The sequence below is a fragment of the Mytilus galloprovincialis genome, chromosome 5 (assembly GCF_965363235.1).
Source record: "Mytilus galloprovincialis chromosome 5, xbMytGall1.hap1.1, whole genome shotgun sequence".
Lineage (NCBI taxonomy): Eukaryota > Metazoa > Mollusca > Bivalvia > Mytilida > Mytilidae > Mytilus > Mytilus galloprovincialis.
The window spans coordinates 102,841,449-102,860,104 of record NC_134842.1 but is presented as its reverse complement, the minus strand read 5'-3'; the positions used below and the strand labels follow the sequence as shown (position 1 = coordinate 102,860,104).

General features: G+C 34.2%; 1 long non-coding RNA gene across 1 annotated transcript; it reads right to left on the bottom strand.

Moving 5' to 3' along the window:
• Positions 1-13,150: 13,150 nt before the first annotated feature.
• Positions 13,151-15,655, bottom strand: LOC143074917 (uncharacterized). The gene is made up of 3 exons (XR_012978164.1): positions 15,168-15,655; positions 14,428-14,494; positions 13,151-13,260 (listed from the first exon to the last, which is right to left on the bottom strand). It is a non-coding gene; the product is annotated as an uncharacterized LOC143074917 (long non-coding RNA).
• Between the last annotated feature and the right edge of the window lie 3,001 nt (positions 15,656-18,656).

Genomic DNA, 18,656 nt, shown 5'->3' with positions numbered 1-18,656 from the left:
TTCTACATCTGTTTGAAGATTGAGGTCAAAGGCACTTTTCATACTCTGTACTTAGAAATATTGTTGGAAATTTCTGACGCATGCGCAGTCACAAAAAAGGGCAGACATGCGCAGAAGTGACAATGGGCACCTCACTAACCCTCGTCAAAGTACACTACCCTGTCCCAATCATGACCCTAATCCGTACCCTAACCCTAACCCTGACCCTAACCCTGACCCAAACCCTGACCCTTACCCTAACCCTAACCCTAACCCTGACCCTAACCCAAACACTAACCATGACCCTAACCCTAACCCTAACCCTAACCCTAACCCTAACCCTAACCCTAACCCTGACCTTAACCCAAACACTAACCCTAACCCAAACCCCAAATGTGTTAAAATTGTTGTTTTGGAGGCCTAGCTTTATCTCGGAAAGGATAAGTCTAGGAGGGTAACCGATTGGATTTTCGTATTAAGTTTTTTCACGAACTTCTCAAAAATCAAAGTTTTGGAGGGATTGGGGGTCAGGTTATGGTTTTTGGTACTTTTCATAGTCGATCTTTTCAATATTTCAACATGATTCTATGCTTCGTTCGGCTTGATGTTAAAAAATCGGCCCCGTTAGGGGTAGTACTTTTTGACAATTAAGCCCCTGGTGAAGACCGCAAGTCTTTATCTTTTGTAGTTTGGGAGTTGGTGTTAATTTCGGGGTTAGGCTTTACTCTCGCACAAACGTTTCTTCAGTGAGGTCGGAAAGTGCGGTCGTACACTTCAGTGATACCAATAAGTTTTCATCCTTTAGATCGCCTTTCCATCTTTTAGGAACAGTTAACTTTATGAAAATATCTCTATTCAAATCCATTCTACATCTGTTTGAAGATTGAGGTCAAAGGCACTTTTCATACTCTGTACTTAGAAATATTGTTGGAAATTTCTGACGCATGCGCAGTCACAAAAAAGGGCAGACATGCGCAGAAGTGACAATGGGCACCTCACTAACCCTCGTCAAAGTACACTACCCTAACCCTAACCCTAACCCTAACCCTAACCCTAACCCTAACCCTAACCCTAACCCTAACCCTAACCCTACCCTAACCCTAACCCTAACCCTAACCCTAACCCTAACCCTAACCCTAACCCTAACCCTAACCCTAACCCTAACCCTAACCCTAACCCTAAACCCTAACCCTAACCCTAACCCTAACCTAACCCTAACCCTAACCCTAACCCTAACCCTAACCCTAACCTAACCCTAACCCTAACCCTAACCCTAACCCTAACCCTAACCCTAACCCTAACCCTAACCCTAACCCTAACCCTAACCCTAACCCTAACCCTAACCCTAACCCTAACCCTAACCTAACCCTAACCCTAACCCTAACCTAACCCTAACCCTAACCCTAACCCTAACCCTAACCCTAACCCTAACCCTAACCCTAACCCTAACCCTAACCCTAACCCTAACCCTAAACCCTAACCCTAACCCTAACCTAACCCTAACCCTAACCCTAACCCTAACCCTAACCCTAAACCCTAACCCTAACCCTAACCCTAACCCTAACCCTAACCCTAACCCTAACCCATGAAACGTGATTGGACAAAATCGACGAAAGAAGAAAAACGCCGGCTATTTGACACGGTCCAAAAGAGTTTTTCACCGTTTATCACTTTCAGAATTAGGTGTGTGAAATTTAAAATGTGTGGCTCACTTGCAAAGATGAAATCAATATAGAAAAAAAAAATATATATATATATATATATAACACAAACGTTTGTTCAGTGAGGTAGGAAAGTTCGGCCGTACACTTCAATGATACCAATAACTTTTCATCCTGTAGATCGCCTTGTCATCTTTTCGGAACAGTTAATTTTAAGAAAATATATCTATTCAAATCCAATCAATTACCAAGCCGGTACAAGAATATTAATCAAAAGAAAAAAATTATGTCGCCTTTTATTGTTATCGACACAAATAAAAGTAACCGTAAACTTATAGAGCTCTCATTTTGCGTCATATTATGCATCAAAAGAAGAAAATGTTCATGCCGGCACAGAAGTATCACTAAAAAGAATAGATATTGGCACCATTTATAGATATACAACAATATATAACAAATACAACAACCAGAAACCTTCATTTCTTCACTTTTGTGTCTGAGAATCCATCTAAACTCATAAATATTACTTCATTGTCAGAATATCAAAAAAACATATGAAATTGTGTCGCTTTAAATTGTTTCGCGACATAAATGTAGACTTATAAACCTCAAATTATGCATTTTTATAGTTGTCGACAAAGGTTTAGGAAACCGTAAACTTCAAATCATAATAAAGATGAAATATTGTCGCTTTAAATTCTTTCGCGACATAAATATAGACTTAAAAACCTCAAATTATGCATTCTTACTGTTGTCGACAAAGGTTTTAGTAACCGTAGACTTCAAATCATAATAAAGATGAAATATTGTCGCTTTAAACTTCTTTCGCGACATAAATATCAGTAACCGCACACTTATAAATCTCTTAATTTGTGTCAAACTATTCATTCTTACAATGAAAGAATGATGCCGGACCAGAAAAATCAGAGAGAAGGGAAGACATTGCCACCTTTTGTTGATACCGACAACAAATTTTGTGATTTAAACGGGTTTTCATTCCATTAATGTCAAAAATTGCATCAGGATGTTTTTAAAAGTACTCAATTATAAGGCCAGTACCAGAATATCATTCAAAAAAAAGAAATATTGGCATTTTCTATTCTTGTCGACAAAACTTTAGTATAACCGTAAACTTACGAAGCGCTTAATTTTTTAAAAACTTTTCATCCTGACGTACATAAAGTACTAAATAACTATGTCGGTAGAGAATATTCAAGAAATAGGGTAAATATATTGATGAATACAACAAATACAAAACAACTTAACACTTAAACTCCTTCATGGAAGGCTATCATTTATTAATTAATTAGGTGCAGCACATTGGACTGTTGTACCAGCAATTTCTGACATAAGCCTTAATAGATTATCTCCCCTGAATTTCAATATGCAAATTTGGTCATACCTTTTTGAGGAAATTGTTACAAAAAGCCTATTATATAAACAAAACAGTAAATGTAACCCTTAACTCTTACCCTAACGCTTAACTCTAACCTTAACTCTAACCCTAACCCTTACCCTAACCCTTAACCCTAACTCTAACACTAACCCTAACCCTAACCCTAACCCTTCTCACGCATGCGCAGTCACAGAAAAGGTCAGACATGCGCAGAAGTGAAAAAGGTCATCTCACAAATCTCGTCAAAGTATACTACCCTAACCCTAACCCTAAACCCTAACCCTAACCCTAACCCCTAACCCTAACCCTAACCCTAACCTAACCCTAACCCTAACCCTAACCCTTAACCGGTTAAACGAAAAATTAACCTTAACCTTAACCTAAAGCCTAACCTCAATCCTAATCTTCAATAAGAGCCAACATATGCTGAAATAAAGATTAAGGTTGAGTAAACGTCAACCTTTACCTTAACTTTAACCTTAAACTTAAAAAATAGCCAACAAATGCTTAAGAAATGATTACGGTTCAATGGAAAGTTAACCTTAACCTTAACCTTAACCAGTAACCGGTTAAACGAAACATTAATCTTAACCTTAACCTAAAGCCTAACCTTAATGCTGATCTTCAATAAGAGCCAACATATGCTGAAATAAAGATTAAGGTTGAGTAAACGTCAACCTTAACCTTATCTTTAACCTTAAACTTGAAAAATAGCCAACAAATGCTTAAGAAATGAATAAGGTTAAATGGAAAGTTAACCTTAACCTTAAAATTAACCAGTAACCGGTTAAACGAAAAATTAACCTTAACCTTAACCTTTAGCCTAACCTCAATCCTAATCTTCAATAAGAGCCAACATATGCTGAAATAAAGATTAAGGTTGAGTAAAATTCAACCTTAACCTTAACTTTAACCTTAAACTTAAAAAATAGCCAACAAATGCTTAAGAAATGATTAAGGTTAAATGGAAAGTTAACCTTAACCTTAACCTTAACCAGTAACCGGTTGAACGAAAAATTAACCTTAACCTTAACCTAAAGCCTAACCTCAATGCTAATCTTCAAAAAGAGCCAACATATGCTGAAATAAAGATTAAGGTTGAGTAAACGTCAACCTTAACCTTAACTTTAACCTTAAACTTAAAAAATAGCCAACAAATGCTTAAGAAATGATTAAGGTTAAATGGAAAGTTAACCTTTAACCTTAACCTTAACCAGTAACCGGTTAAACGAAAAATTAACCTTAACCTTAACCTAAAGCCTAACCCCAATGCTAATCTTCAATAAGAGCCAACATATGCTGAAATAAAGATTAAGGTTGAGTAAACGTCAACCTTAACCTTTACTTTAACCTTAAACTTAAAAAATAGCCAACAAATGCTTAAGAAATGATTAAGGTTAAATGGAAAGTTAACCTTAACCTTAACATTAACCAGTAACCGGTTAAACGAAAATTAACCTTAACCTTAACCTTTAGCCTAACCTCAATCCTAATCTTCAATAAGAGCCAACATATGCTGAAATAAAGATTAAGGTTGAGTAAAATTCAACCTTAACCTTAATTTTAACCTTAAACTTAAAAAATAGCCTACAAATGCTTAAGAAATGATTAAGGTTAAATGGAAAGTTAACCTTAACCTTAACCTTAACCTTCAGCTTAACCTCAATCCTAATCCTCAATAAGAGCCAACATATGCTGAAATAAAGATTAAGGTTGAGTAAAAGTCAACCTTAACCTTAACTTTAACCTTAAACTTAAACAATAGCCTACAAATGCTTAAGAAATGATTAAGGTTAAATGGAAAGTTAACCTTAACCTTTATATAACCTTAACCTTAAGCTTAACATCATCATTAATCTTCAATTATAGCCAACATATGCTTAAATAATGATTAAGGTACTTTGCAAAGTCAATTGTAATCCTAACCTTGACCATAAACTTGAATAATAAGAAACATATGCTTAAAAAAACTGTTATAGTTCTAAAAGATGTGTCACTATTATTTAACAGGTGTCGGCTGAATACTGATAATATATTCTGAAGCATCTCGGCATTTTCCTAAGAATTGAAATACAAATATCAAGACCAAACGGCAAGACAATCCCTTTTGGCCAGTTACTTATTAGAGGTATAATATTTACCAATCACCTCATAGGCAAACCTATGAGGTATTACATAGATAAGGAAACCGTATAATTGGATATGTCGTCTCTATACGTTAATGTATCGATGATAAGGAAACAAACTACTTAATTCAACCCCTACTTCTCTATTGGATCACCAACCGCCTATATTTACTATATTAGCATAATACTTTTCATGATAAAAAGCGAGCAGGACATTCTATAGGATAATATCAAGGCTCATACAACGTTTTGGGTCCCTGCTGCACGCCTGTTACCTTAGTTATCGTTTGTTGTACAATGACAAGGCAAACTATTTTTTTTTTATTCTTCCTACCCATCTGTCACAAGAAGAACAAAATAAAAAAGAGTTGGTTACTGGTGACTCTGTTCATGCCATGAGCCGCTGTATGAGCCGTCTGCCTTGCAAGTACCACCTGACCACCTTATGTCCTCTAGACCTCAGACATGTATAGTGCACATACATCTTATAAACCATTGTTTAATGTAGCTCTTTGATAATTTATGTTTATAACATATATTATGCAAATACCATTAGTGCGCATGATAATCTCCTCTGTATATGCGTAACTCGCTGATATAAGTCCATGTATGTATGCATAGAATTGATAATGTATGTCTGGCTGTTTTTGAGTCTTTGTATCTGTGTGGATGTATGTAAGTATTATGTACGGTGACTTATAGTTGTTAATGTCCTTTTCATTCTGGCCTTTTGGGGATAGTTGTCTCGTTGGCAATCATACCACATCTTCATTTTTATATGCATGTAGGTATGTATGTATTGATGTATTTATGTATGTATGTATTTACGTTATTTCTAATATTTTCGTTACGTCCTATGACGTCATGTAGCTCACAAATCGTATCGCCATTTTACATTAAAATTTATGAACATGCGCAAATACAATAAAGTCACTTGAATTTTATTTTCTGGGTTCATTTCATTTCAGCCAGGTTTGTACTAAAACAAATTACCTCCCTTAGTGCAACTCAGTTGCAGTCTAGTAAAAAACCCCTAACCCTAACCCTAACCCTAACCCTAACCTAACCCTAAACCCTAACCCTAACCCTAACCCTAACCCTAACCCTAACCCTAACCCTAACCCTAAACCCTAACCCTAACCCTAACCCTAACCCTAACCCTAACCCTAACCCTAACCCTAACCCATGAAACGTGATTGGACAAAATTGACGAAAGAAGAAAAACGCCGGCTATTTGACACGGTCCAAAAGAGTTTTTCACCGTTTATCACTTTCAGAATTAGGTGTGTGAAATTTAAAATGTGTGGCTCACTTGCAAAGATGAAATCAATATAGAAAAAAAAAATATATATATATATATAACACAAACGTTTGTTCAGTGAGGTAGGAAAGTTCGGCCGTACACTTCAATGATACCAATAACTTTTCATCCTGTAGATCGCCTTGTCATCTTTTCGGAACAGTTAATTTTAAGAAAATATATCTATTCAAATCCAATCAATTACCAAGCCGGTACAAGAATATTAATCAAAAGAAAAAAATTATGTCGCCTTTTATTGTTATCGACACAAATAAAAGTAACCGTAAACTTATAGAGCTCTCATTTTGCGTCATATTATGCATCAAAAGAAGAAAATGTTCATGCCGGCACAGAAGTATCACTAAAAAGAATAGATATTGGCACCATTTATAGATATACAACAAGATATAACAAATACAACAACCAGAAACCTTCATTTCTTCACTTTTGTGTCTGAGAATCCATCTAAACTCATAAATATTACTTCATTGTCAGAATATCAAAAAAACATATGAAATTGTGTCGCTTTAAATTGTTTCGCGACATAAATGTAGACTTATAAACCTCAAATTATGCATTTTTATAGTTGTCGACAAAGGTTTAGGAAACCGTAGACTTCAAATCATAATAAAGATGAAATATTGTCGCTTTAAATTCTTTCGCGACATAAATATAGACTTAAAAACCTCAAATTATGCATTCTTACTGTTGTCGACAAAGGTTTTAGTAACCGTAGACTTCAAATCATAATAAAGATGAAATATTGTCGCTTTAAACTTCTTTCGCGACATAAATATCAGTAACCGCACACTTATAAATCTCTTAATTTGTGTCAAACTATTCATTCTTACAATGAAAGAATGATGCCGGACCAGAAAAATCAGAGAGAAGGGAAGACATTGCCACCTTTTGTTGATACCGACAACAAATTTTGTGATTTAAACGGGTTTTCATTCCCATTAATGTCAAAAATTGCATCAGGATGTTTTTAAAAGTACTCAATTATAAGGCCAGTACCAGAATATCATTCAAAAAGAAGAAATATTGGCATTTTCTATTCTTGTCGACAAAACTTTAGTATAACCGTAAACTTACGAAGCGCTTAATTTTTTAAAAACTTTTCATCCTGACGTACATAAAGTACTAAATAACTATGTCGGTAGAGAATATTCTAGAAATAGGGTAAATATATTGATGAATACAACAAATACAAAACAACTTAACACTTAAACTCCTTCATGGAAGGCTATCATTTATTAATTAATTAGGTGCAGCACATTGGACTGTTGTACCAGCAATTTCTGACATAAGCCTTAATAGATTATCTCCCCTGAATTTCAATATGCAAATTTGGTCATACCTTTTTGAGGAAATTGTTACAAAAAGCCTATTATATAAACAAAACAGTAAATGTAACCCTTAACTCTTACCCTAACGCTTAACTCTAACCTTAACTCTAACCCTAACCCTTACCCAAACCTTAACCCTAACTCTAACACTAACCCTAACCCTAACCCTAACCCTTCTCACGCATGCGCAGTCACAGAAAAGGTCAGACATGCGCAGAAGTGAAAAAGGTCATCTCACAAATCTCGTCAAAGTATACTACCCTAACCCTAACCCTAAACCCTAACCCTAACCCTAACCCCTAACCCTAACCCTAACCCTAACCCTAACCCTTAACCGGTTAAACGAAAAATTAACCTTAACCTTAACCTAAAGCCTAACCCCTAACCCTAACCCTAACCCTAACCCTAACCCTTAACCGGTTAAACGAAAAATTAACCTTAACCTTAACCTAAAGCCTAACCTCAATCCTAATCTTCAATAAGAGCCAACATATGCTGAAATAAAGATTAAGGTTGAGTAAACGTCAACCTTTACCTTAACTTTAACCTTAAACTTAAAAAATAGCCAACAAATGCTTAAGAAATGATTAAGGTTCAATGGAAAGTTAACCTTAACCTTAACCTTAACCAGTAACCGGTTAAACGAAACATTAATCTTAACCTTAACCTAAAGCCTAACCTTAATGCTGATCTTCAATAAGAGCCAACATATGCTGAAATAAAGATTAAGGTTGAGTAAACGTCAACCTTAACCTTATCTTTAACCTTAAACTTGAAAAATAGCCAACAAATGCTTAAGAAATGAATAAGGTTAAATGGAAAGTTAACCTTAACCTTAAAATTAACCAGTAACCGGTTGAGTAAAATTCAACCTTAACCTTAACTTTAACCTTAAACTTAAAAAATAGCCAACAAATGCTTAAGAAATGATTAAGGTTAAATGGAAAGTTAACCTTTAACCTTAACCTTAACCAGTAACCGGTTAAACGAAAAATTAACCTTAACCTTAACCTAAAGCCTAACCCCAATGCTAATCTTCAATAAGAGCCAACATATGCTGAAATAAAGATTAAGGTTGAGTAAACGTCAACCTTAACCTTTACTTTAACCTTAAACTTAAAAAATAGCCAACAAATGCTTAAGAAATGATTAAGGTTAAATGGAAAGTTAACCTTAACCTTAACATTAACCAGTAACCGGTTAAACGAAAATTAACCTTAACCTTAACCTTCAGCTTAACCTCAATCCTAATCTTCAATAAGAGCCAACATATGCTGAAATAAAGATTAAGGTTGAGTAAAAGTCAACCTTAACCTTAACTTTAACCTTAAACTTAAACAATAGCCTACAAATGCTTAAGAAATGATTAAGGTTAAATGGAAAGTTAACCTTAACCTTTATATAACCTTAACCTTAAGCTTAACATCATCATTAATCTTCAATTATAGCCAACATATGCTTAAATAATGATTAAGGTACTTTGCAAAGTCAATTGTAATCCTAACCTTGACCATAAACTTGAATAATAAGAAACATATGCTTAAAAAAACTGTTATAGTTCTAAAAGATGTGTCACTATTATTTAACAGGTGTCGGCTGAATACTGATAATATATTCTGAAGCATCTCGGCATTTTCCTAAGAATTGAAATACAAATATCAAGACCAAACGGCAAGACAATCCCTTTTGGCCAGTTACTTATTAGAGGTATAATATTTACCAATCACCTCATAGGCAAACCTATGAGGTATTACATAGATAAGGAAACCGTATAATTGGATATGTCGTCTCTATACGTTAATGTATCGATGATAAGGAAACAAACTACTTAATTCAACCCCTACTTCTCTATTGGATCACCAACCGCCTATATTTACTATATTAGCATAATACTTTTCATGATAAAAAGCGAGCAGGACATTCTATAGGATAATATCAAGGCTCATACAACGTTTTGGGTCCCTGCTGCACGCCTGTTACCTTAGTTATCGTTTGTTGTACAATGACAAGGCAAACTATTTTTTTTTTATTCTTCCTACCCATCTGTCACAAGAAGAACAAAATAAAAAAGAGTTGGTTACTGGTGACTCTGTTCATGCCATGAGCCGCTGTATGAGCCGTCTGCCTTGCAAGTACCACCTGACCACCTTATGTCCTCTAGACCTCAGACATGTATAGTGCACATACATCTTATAAACCATTGTTTAATGTAGCTCTTTGATAATTTATGTTTATAACATATATTATGCAAATACCATTAGTGCGCATGATAATCTCCTCTGTATATGCGTAACTCGCTGATATAAGTCCATGTATGTATGCATAGAATTGATAATGTATGTCTGGCTGTTTTTGAGTCTTTGTATCTGTGTGGATGTATGTAAGTATTATGTACGGTGACTTATAGTTGTTAATGTCCTTTTCATTCTGGCCTTTTGGGGATAGTTGTCTCGTTGGCAATCATACCACATCTTCATTTTTATATGCATGTAGGTATGTATGTATTGATGTATTTATGTATGTATGTATTTACGTTATTTCTAATATTTTCGTTACGTCCTATGACGTCATGTAGCTCACAAATCGTATCGCCATTTTACATTAAAATTTATGAACATGCGCAAATACAATAAAGTCACTTAAATTTTATTTTCTGGGTTCATTTCATTTCAGCCAGGTTTGTACTAAAACAAATTATCTCCCTTAGTGCAACTCAGTTGCAGTCTAGTAAAAACCCCCTAACCCTAACCCTAACCCTAACCCTAACCCTAACCCTAACCCTAACCCTAAACCCTAACCCTAACCCTAACCCTAACCCTAACCCTAACCCTAACCCTAACCCTAACCCTAACCCTAACCCTAACCCTAACCCTAACCCAAAAGGGCACCTCACTAATCTCGCCAAAGTATACTACCCTAACCCTAACCCTTACCCTAACCTTAACCCTAACCCTAACCCTAACCCTAACCCTAACCCTAAACCCCTAACCCTAACCCTAACCCTAACCCTAACCCTAACCCTAACCCCTAACCCTAACCCTAACCCTAACCCTAACCCTAACCCTAACCCCTAACCCTAACCCAAACCCTAACCCTAACCCTAACCCTAACCCTAAACCCTAACCCTAACCCTAACCCTAACCCTAACCCAACACCTAACCCTAACCCTAAGCCTACCCTAAACCCTAAACCCTAACTCTAAACCCTAAACCCTAACCCTAACCCTAACCCTAACCCTAACCCTAACCCTAACCCTAACCTTAACCTTAACCCTAACCCTAACCCTAACCCTAACCCTAACCCTAACCCTAACCTAACCCTAACCCTAACCCTAACCCTAACTCTAACCCTAACCCTAACACATCAAAGCCAGACAAGATGGGTATAGTTACCAGAATGCATCATACTTTAAAAAATTTGGACAGCACTTCCCCTGCACGCAGCACTTTCAAAATACCCCTACCCCGTTTGCCCAGGCCATTAAAAGAGGGATTAAGAAAGAGTAGAGAAGGCATTGGGCAAACTCATTTATATAATCAGACATGAGCTTTTACCTTCTCATTGAATTTTAGTGTGGAAATAAAATGAATCTTACTAATTGCAGCTTTTGAATTTACGAGAAATGCTCCTTTTCCATTCCTTTTTCCTGTCTCAACACTGTTGCATGCCTTGCAACTACTGCAAGGAATGTACAAAACGCTTCCGAGGCCGTGTTTCCGCTCCGCTACAGTATCCAGTAATTGGAGAGGACAGTTGCACATCTTACAAAAGAGGTTTTCAGCAAGGTGAAGCAATTCAACTACTCTTCTTCCTTCTTTCCAACTGTCGTCGTGCGATGGATCGTTTGATACAGTTACAGATGCTCCTACGTCAAGTTCACAATCAATTAGAACGTTATGATCATCTTGTAAATTGTCAGTAAATTTCCGATATGGATGGTCGTCGGTACATATTTTGTTCATGTATTTCATCTTTGATGACCGTACAAAGTTAATTTTTCTGTTAAACTTCCCGTTCTTCCGGAAACGAGCCATCGCGGTTGTTTACTCGTTACCAGACGACACTATAACTGTTCCCAGGTCTCCGATTTCTAAGCGTCATATTCGCGCGTAAATACAGGGAACCAGTCGTAATTGGGTTACTTCCCTTAGTGTCGGGATCTACCTTAAGGTGGCACCCTACAGATATAGCAATTTTTTTTCCCCATTGAATTTTTCTTAAAATTTGCATACATATACTATGCAATGGCCTCTATAAAAATTTGAGTTAAAAATAGTATGTCACCAGACTCGTTTCCATGGTAACGGCCACCAAAGTTGGTACATTACGGGTATGCATAAATACATACCATATGTAGAAACCATGGAATTTTTTCAAGCTTTTGAAAGTATTTTGAAAGGTTTATTCTTCATTTATTACAAAATTATTATTAAAAATGTAAATAAACCACAAATAATGGAAGTTTTATTCATATTTATTAATTTCGGCTCCATTTTTATCAACACTACTGCAAAAAAAACCCACAGATTTTGTTAAAAATTTCTATTTTTCTTAAATTTACAAAAAAATGGCCCATTGAATATATTTTTTAATTCAACACAAGATGGTCATAACAATTCACTTTAAAAAAAAATTTAAAAAAATATGGGTCACCAGACTATTTTTTTCCCGAAAAACGTTTTCGTGACCCCTAACGACAGTGATCAACAGCAATCATTTGTATATCTTTCAAAATTGTGTGTACAAAGTGTGACACAAGATGTCATATCCTTTGATAAACTTACACAGAATGATACAGTTACACAAGACAATCAAATGAATGCAATTTTTTATTTCTACGAACAACGGTTACCATGGAAACAGGACAAGAAGTTGAAAAAATCAAGTTTTTTGCATTCTCCTGATGTGCAAAAGTTATTAACTAACAGACAAAAAGAGATCAAATACCAAATTAAGATGAAAGATGAAAGATATATCACACACAATTAGTGTATAAGTAAAAAAAATATAAACAATGGCAGTAGTATGTATATTAAGTCATACTGACAAAGACACAATCACCATAGCAACACACCAAAAAACAAAGATTTTTGTAAAAATTATTTCTCATTTCCTCGATTACAAAAAAAAAATCATTGAATTCTTGTACAAATTTGATATGTTATAGCCAAAACAATGAGTTTCAAATAATTAACAGAAAAATATGAATATTCTGACTATTTTAAGAATTATGTGGATGTTTGTAGCTATAGTCTCATAACAAAAAATAGCATTTTTTTGTTTTTTTAATTATTATGTACAGAATATGGCACGTATGGTAAATTTTCTCATATACTAATAGGATGTAATTCTTTTCTTTGCTGATGGTATTCACATACTTTGCAGATGCGGCTCCTAAGACTGAAGTCCATGACTTTTCCAGTGATTGACCCAATCATACTAGCATGACCTATAAATATTATAATTTCTGATTAAAACTATGCTATAAATACTGAATGGCATGAACATTAAATGCTAACATAACTGATTATTGATCTTGTATGTAAAAATCTCCTCTATAATTGCAATCCTAAAATAACAGATATACAAATACAAATATACAAATACAAATATTCTATTGGCACAAACTCAATTACAATAATTGGCAACGGACCATACAACTAGCACACAAATAGTAATGATGCAGCAATTAAACAATACTACATACATGTAGCATATCATTGGGCACATTTCGAACAATTAAATGTGCAGTTATAAATATATCAATATATATATAGGTTAATTTGTAAGAATAGACTACTGACATAAGTATATTGTATGTTATAGCTTCAAATTGTTCATATTACTAATTTATAAGGACATTTTTCTTAAGTCAAATGATTGATTAATAAAATATGATATTAATCTAAGTGTTTTTCTACACTTGCTATTAAGTAATAGTTTGATATATTCATCCTCCATTTTGGATTGTTTGTCATAATTTTTAAAATAGGAAAATTTTGATCAAAGAATATTTCTTTGTGATTTATATTTTGTGCAGTGCAAGATAAAAAAAAATTCGTCTTCTATATTTTTATTATGACATAATTTGCACAACCTTTCTTCTCTGTTGACTTGCATGTATCTACCTCTTTCAGTTTCAAGATTGTATGCACTTCGGCTTAGTTTTGCCAAAGGTGCCCTATCTTTCAACATATTCAATTGGTCAACATAGTGTGCACGTTTTGGATAGCATCACATTTGGCGTAAAAAAATAAATTGTATTTTTTTTCAATGTAATTTATCGTGTTGTGGCAACGCTTTATTTCCTTTATGTTATATACATTATTGTTTATTACAAAATGTATTATATTGTTTGTATGCTATAGGCCCTTTTTTGGTAAATAAAATATTCTATTCCACCCTATTCTTTGTTTTTATATTGTTGAATTCATAACTGAGAATACAATTAAACTATTACCATGATAACAGTATTTTCAGTTTATGTTTTCTATATCTACAAGTCTTGTCCATAGGTTGTTTTCTCTTGTTTTAAGATATAAGATATCTTGAATTGAAATAAAATAGTAAAGCAAGAACAGTTGTCCACATTATAAGAGTATGATAATTTGTATACCTGTATTGCTGTCATAGTGCCAGCCACTACCACGCTTTTGCCATCCTCCATCGAAACTGACTTCAATCTAAATAAACGGACAGAATAAATAAATAAATTATTTATAATTGTTTTTTCAAAAAACTGCTTACTAAGTTAAAGTAATGAGGACCAATTTGAAAAATCTAAATACACAGCTTAATTTGGCATATCACTTAACCCCAAGAATTAGATATTTGATTAAAAAAAACAAATATAAAGTATAATTTTGGACCCTTTGGAACTCAATGTCCAACAATTTAACAATAGGTTCAAAATTCCAAAATATAAATACATGTAGAGTTGTCTCATTGGGACTTACACCACATCTTCCTATATCTATGTAGTTATGCCCTTACATTTTTCAGTAATTGGTTGTTTTCTTGTGAGGGGGCTTTCACATGTTTATTTGGATTGAGAGTGGTCTCATTGGCACTCATACCTTATCTTCCTATATTAAGATTTATAATATTAAAAAAAACCTAGATTATTCAAGACTTGATATTAAATCCAAGTGAAATGGGTTAAGAAACAAGTAAATAAACCCATCATAGATACCAGGACTAAATTATATATATACGCCAGATGCGCGTTTCGTCTACAAAAGACTCATCAGTGATGCTCGAATCCAAAAAAAGTTAAAAAGGCCAATTTATACAAAGTTTAAGAAAAGTCTTGTTTTATGCACCTTACTACAATGTATACGAACCAACAAATCTTACCTTTCCATTACTTAATTTTTTTTCTTGCTGTTGAACTGTTTTACATGATTCAATGGCAGCTTCATGTATTTTCTTTCAACTTCATTTTCTTTCTTCTTGATTGTTGATGGATTGACTGAAGGGACATTTAAACCAGAAAGAAAGTTGTTCACATACGTAGACCCTATTCATGCATGTATCATCCCTGAAAAGGTAGCATAGTATGATACAGAATTTTGATGTTGTTTTATATATTTACATTTTCAGTGCTAAGCACATAAGTACATATACAGATGTAATTTTGTTTCAGGCTGGAAAACAACATGATTCAAGAAAGGCAAACGAATTGAAAAAAGTGTTTCAAATTAGCTTACTATACAGAATATGTTTAACTCATTGTTGAAGACCATAAATTGCATACTATTGAGATTTTTTGACACTGTCAATCATTAATTTTAATGAATTATGAAAAAATACTCTAATACATTACTGAAGGGGGCAAACTTACAAAGCACACAAACTTATAAGATAATAATTTAAAAATTAAGACAATATCTTAAAATTGCATTAGATTGATTATATAACTTAAATATAAAATAAATGAAAGAAAATATACAGCAAAACAAACACAACAGTAGGCGAAACTTCCATCAAATAATAACTTATAGATATCATATAATACAATATACATGTATGCTAAGAAAAATTAGTGTGAACGGACCTACTAAAGCGAACAAGAAGTAGAGAAAATGGGCTGTAGGTCAATCAAGAATCAGAGCGAATGGACCCAGATTAATTGGTCTTGGACCTAGAACAGAAGCTTTGGTTTAATCTAGAAAAATGGATTCATGGCTAGTAATACTACGGATATGTCGTTCAGTAGTCCAAATAATTATGACGTCTTGAAAAGCTATTATAATTTTTTTCTTTGACGCCGTACGTAAATCAATTGTATCTGATATTCTATTCTAAACAAATCAAAGCCAGACAAGATGGGTATAGTTACCAGAATGCATCATACTTTAAAAACTTTGGACAGCACTTCCCCTGCACGCAGCACTTTCAAAATACCCCCTACCCCGTTTGCCCAGGCCATTAAAAGAGGGATTAAGAAAGAGTAGAAAAGGCATTGGGCAAACTCATTTATATAATCAGACATGAGCTTTTACCTTCTCATTGAATTTTAGTGTGGAAATAAAATGAATCTTACCAATTGCAGCTTTTGAATTTACGAGAAATGCTCCTTTTCCATTCCTTTTTCCTGTCTCAACACTGTTGCATGCCTTGCAACTACTGCAAGGAATGTACAAAACGCTTCCGAGGCCGTATTGCCGCCCCTACAGTATCCAGTATTGGAGAGGACAGTTGCACATTTTACAAAAGAGGTTTTCAGCAAGGTGAAGCAATTCAACTACTCTTCTTCCTTCTTTCCAACTGTCGTCGTGCGATGGATCGTTTGATACAGTTACAGATGCTCCTACGTCAAGTTCACAATCAATTAGAACGTTATGATCATCTTGTAAATTGTCAGTAAATTTCCGATATGGATGGTCGTCGGTACATATCTTGTTCATGTATTTCATCTTTGATGACCGTACAAAGTTAATTTTTCTGTTAAACTTCCCGTTCTTCCGGAAACGAGCCATCGCGGTTGTTTACTCGTTACCAGACGACACTATAACTGTTCCCAGGTCTCCGATTTCTAAGCGTCATATTCGCGCGTAAATACAAGGAACCAGTCGTAATTGGGTAACTTCCCTTAGTGTCGGGATCTACCTTAATTTTTGAAAAACTTTTCATCCCAGCGTACATAAAGTACTAAATAATTATGTCGGTAGAGAATATTCAAGAAATAGGGTAAATATATTGATGAATACAACGAATACAACAACTTAACACTTAAACTCACTAGTAGCACGATTTCAGTCTGAAACGGTCATTTTGGTCTGATCGTATCTTAATTGACTGGATTTACCGCTAGAGGAAAACGTCAAGATTTGTCAGATCGTTAAGTCTCCATTCGGATCGATAGTCTCATTAGGTAAATTAGTCCCGTTAAGGCATGTCAAGATATTTAAGACTGTATCTTCTAGCGAGCTGTTTAGATCCGTTAAGACCGTGTCAGACCAAAACAGACCATGGATACAAACTGACGTCAAGATGTTGTCAGACCGTGTTCAGTCGTGTTCAGATTTTAATAATTTGGACACAAAACGAGTGAAACTTTCCCATTATTTATCAGGGGTTGCTCCCCTTTCAAGAATAAAATAAAACTGTGAAAGAAGACGATTTTTTTAACTGAAAGTCTACCACGTCCCCTTAATCATGTTATTTAAATAAAACAAATATTCAATTTGAATTCTAACTTCTTCCTATTTAATTATTTAACACTGTTTTATAATTATATAAATAAAAAACGTAGCTCAAAGTCATACTGCTGCACAAATCGCCGCGAATTGACTAAAAAAAATCAACAGATTGCCGAAATAATATTTGATTATTGAATATAAGCACCTGAACCTTTATATTTAATGGTTTACAAGTGATTGCAATACGTTTTATATGCAATTACAGACTGCCGTACGTGGTGAAGTATTTTTCATTCATTTTTACACCCTTATTTAATAATAACGGATGTCGGCCGTGAACACTTGAAAACGTGATCTTAATAAGTTAAATTAAATTTAAGATGTAACTATTTTTAAATATTGTAAATGAATGCATTATCATTTATCTTTTTATGTTACCTATATAAATTGCATTTGAGTAAATTTGAGGCAGGGAAAAAAATCTATAGATATAACTCTGTCTTTTATCGTTTTCCTTTTATTGTCATGACATTGTCCGTTAACTTTATTTTTCCCAGACTCATGCGTTTGACTTTCCATCTTTATTTTTTAATGTGTCTATAATTTGAGAGCCTTTTGTAAAAAAAAATACATACCAGAAGCCTTCGTTAAAAAATAAAGTTTGAATATTATAGCAGATAAAGGCTTATAAATTCATTCAAATTTATATTTGAAATAGGATAAATAATCAAGAAAATGTTTATAAATACGTCAGACACTGTACTTAAAGTACATTTAAAGACCAGGTTACATATATATTACATGCATACAGCATAATAAAGCTGGTTTAATTTGAATGACTATCCATTAGGGACATTTTTCGACGATAATTAATCAAATCTGACAAGTTTAATTAAAAACGGAAAATAATTCTTCGCCCGTAAACGATTTAAAGTTACCGTACCCTCTTTATTTTTGTTGCATTCATGTCGCATGTGTGTCGGCAGTGTCAGCGCTTCTAATAGCTAACTTATTTTACACAAAATCGTTGACATGGTAGAAGGAAACTATAGTACAATATAAGCTGAGCTGGAAATTGCAATTGGTGAGTAGAAATGAATATTTTAATACATGTCTATCAGAATAATCATTGATCATGGATCATCACCCAAGAGTTTGAAGGAAAAATGTTCACATTTGTTAAATTTGTGCATACAGGTAT